Source organism: Orcinus orca, chromosome 21 (genome assembly GCF_937001465.1).
Source record: "Orcinus orca chromosome 21, mOrcOrc1.1, whole genome shotgun sequence".
Lineage (NCBI taxonomy): Eukaryota > Metazoa > Chordata > Mammalia > Artiodactyla > Delphinidae > Orcinus > Orcinus orca.
Window position 1 is genome coordinate 13365449 of NC_064579.1, and position 3920 is coordinate 13369368.

Below are 3920 nucleotides of genomic sequence, written 5' to 3' on the forward strand. Positions count from 1 at the left end.
CAAAGCAAAATTGAATATAGAATGGTTAAAAGACTTGTAATTGTTACAATAAAAATTGAACTGGAAAAGCAAAAGAAAATCATCAAAATTCTTCTACATCAAAATGATAAATGACTGATTACACTGATCTCTACCATGTTCTGCTTTCTACATGCTCTCCTCCCCACCTAAACGTCCCCACGTATACTTTCTCTTGTGCTCACCCTTCTTGGAAGTATTCAGGGTCATGAGTGGAGATATTTTAATGAGAGAGTGCATAATACCCTTCAACAGACAGTAAGTCTCAGTTTAGACAGTATACAGTACCTTACATCTTTGGGCTGATGTGGCAGATTAATGCTACCAGAAGGTGGTTAAGATACAGCCTTCAGAGAAGATAAATAATGTTGATTCACTCTTCTTCCAAAACCAAGGACAAAGCTGTGATAAACCTCATGGCTGAGAAGACAACCAACCAATATTCCAATAGACTGACAGCAAAAGGCAGAAGAAGGATGATGTATTTGTTCCCTGATAAATGTGGTGGATACAGATGAAACATCCTAAAGGCAAGCACAGTAAAAGGTAAATTAAAGAAAACCAGAGGGGGAAGGTGCAGCAAAAAGCTAGACCACAACATGTTTTTGTACTTCCCAAGAGGCAAAAGAGGAATCCTGCAATTTGATCTCCACGAAGAGACTTTAGGCTGGGGAGGTTCTCCAAATTCTGGGTCAAGATTTTCAGTTCACCTGAGAACACTTGGTGCTTAACCCTAACCCTTAACCTCTCTGAGGCACTACTTTTAGGTCATCATGTTCCCTAGGGTACTGGCTCCAACTGAAGGGGAGAGCATACGTCAAGGTCTGGTGAAGAACTGATCAAAAAACAGTGGAGATTTATATCAAAGTGCTGATTCATGAGGGCTTCAAAGATTAAAAAAAAAAAGTAGATCAGTAGTTGTTTAGGTCTGGAGGGAGTGGGAGGCTAGGAGGGGACAGCTAAGGGATGTCGGATTTCTTCTTGAGGTGATGAAAATGTTCTAAAATGGACTGTGGGGACTTCCCTGGTGGCTCAGTGGCTAAGAATCCACGTGCCAATGCAGAGGACACAGGTTTGAGCCCTGGTCTGGGAAGATCCCAGATGCTGCAGAGCAACTGGGCCCATGCACTGCAACTACTGAGCCTGCGCTCTAGAGCCCACGAACCACAACTACTGAGCCTGCATGCCACAACTACTGAAGCCCGTGCACCTAGAGCCCATGCTCCGCAACAAGAGAAGTCACCGCAATGAGAAGCCCGCGCACTGCAACGAAGAGTAGCCCCCGCTCACCGCAACTAGAGAAAGCCCGCACGCAGCAACGAAGACCCAACACAGCCAAAAATAAATAAATTAATTAAAAATAAAATAAAATAAAAAATCGACTGTGGTGATGGTTGCACATATCTGAATGTACACTTTATTTTTTTGGCCACACCACATGGCATGCAGGACCTTAGTTCCCAGACCAGGAATTGAACCCTTGCTCCCTGCAATGGAAGCACAGAGTTCTAAACCACTGGACCACAAGGGAAGTCCCTGAATGTACACTTTAAATGAGTGAATTGTATGTTACGTGAATTACATACCAATAAAGCCTTTTTTTAAGCCTATAAGAAATTAGAGAGATGGGTCAATGTGGCATGAGAACCAGCCTTAACACAGCAACCTCCCAGGGCTAGAAGGTAAAAACTTGGGTATAACTGACCCCAAAAAGGAAAGATATTATCAAATGCTAAGTAAAGAATCACAGGGAAACTCAAAATCATCATATTCCATATTTTACACCTCTTAGGGGAATTCTGCCTCTCTGTCATTGTCTAGATACCACTATTTCCAAAGTTGAATTACCTTGCCCTGTTGGAGCCCACAAACTATGGGTGTGATGAACGTGTTACAGTTCAAACACTTGAAAGGGTGGTACCAGCCAGAGAATGGCTCAATGGGAGCAGTTTCCACATCTCCCTGCAGAATGGGGGTCCAATTAAAGGAATCATTATCCTGTCCTATCTAGAGAAAGCGTTTCTTAGATGAGTGAATTGGGAACCGAAACCCGGTAAAGGTTTTTTTATTCCTTTACATTATTAGGACATCACTTACAGGACTTGGACTTCTTGGGTGTCCCCCAAAGCTCCTCACATAGGGCTGGCATTCCCAGAAACTTAATAAATACTTTCTGTTTTTAATTATATTGAATTCCAAAGAAGGAGCTTAAAGGTTAGGCATTTTATAATGGGTGTACATTCTACTTCCAAATGTAATATCTAGAACATAAACCCTAGAAAAAGGAAAGTAGTTATTGAATACCAAAGCTCCTTTGAGAAATGACTGTGTCAAATTTACTGGTTAGCATTAGTTTTATTAAAATGGTTAAGAAAAACTGACCTAGCAGATATCTATAACTATGCAATCTTCAGCTTAGAATAATGTATTATATATGTGTAACTATAAGAACTTTCCCTTGTGAGCTTAATAATCTTAGCAACAGCTCCCTTTCCAAACATGCCAAGAAAGATATGTTGCTTTGGGTTACGGACACTGGAAAATCAACAGACCAAAACACCCAGAAGAACAAAGTAGAGAGAAGTCTGACTCGGGTCACCCTGCAGTCTCTGGAGAGCTCAGGATGACAGCAGACTGTGATGCCCCTGAAATCTTCTCCCCTCACTCCCAGACCACCACTGCGTCATCCCCGCTGGGCCCTTCACATGTGCATGGACTGCCAACATGCTGAGAAAAAGAGGGATTTAAAAGAAAGTCAGCCCCAACAGTTCACAGAACCACAGTCAAAAAAACAAAAAAATTAACTTTGACCTATACCCTTGAGACGGGAGCCAGATCCTGTTAGATAGCAAGTATTCTCTTTCTGTGTGCATCTGCAAGGACGAAATGCATTGGTTAAGTGGGTTAACTGGTCCGTGTAAGCAATGAGTTCTTGTGGGTATTCATTATGAATGTTCTGTGGGTGAATAAGTAGTTGTGAAGAGAACCAATCAATTTCTTCCTTTCTGTCCGTACTGGTTGTTCTGAACACCACCAATGTCTCACCAAGTACAGTCGTCCCTTGGTATTCGTGGGGGATTGGTGCCGGGATCCCCACCCCTTCCCACTAAGTATTCCAAAATCCAGGGATGCTCAAGTCCCTTATATGAAATGGCATAGTATTTGCATATAACCTATGTACATCCTCCTGGATATTTTAAATCATCTCTAGATTAGTTATAATACTTAATACAATGTAAATGGTATGTAAAAAGTTGTAAATACGATGTAAATGCTATCTAAATAGTTGCTGGCATGTAGCAAATTCAAGTTTCACTTTTTGGAACTTTCTGGATTTTTTTTTTGTATGTATATTTTCAATCTGAGGTTGGTTGAATCCGAGGATGCAGAACCCACAGATACAGAAGCCCCGACTGTCTAACTAAGTATCTTTACAGTACTTTAAATATGCTGAGTAAAACCATCAGTATCCTCTGCACTCCCATCTTGAGTGTAACAAATCGTTATGATTGCATAACTTGTTTATACTTCTTAAAATGCTGTCAAACATGTTTGATCTTCGTAATTGAGAGAAGCTGTACAGTAATCTTTAATTAACACAGGGAAGATTAACTGAATTTTCTTCATCATTAAAGTTTATCCCTTTATGTTACCATAATCAAAAAAGAAAAAAAATTTTAATGAGTTTGAACAAAAATCTTTCTAAAATACATTGAAACAAACAAATATAAATTAAGATAAGAATTCTTTTTTTGTCTCGGATATCAACAAGGGCTTTTCACTGAGTTATAATATCCAAGTTCAGAGAGGATACAAGGAAAAGGACCCTCCTGGACATCACTGATGAGAATGTGAACTCTGACATTTTGGGGGAGGCAATTTGAAAATATGGATCCAAATCT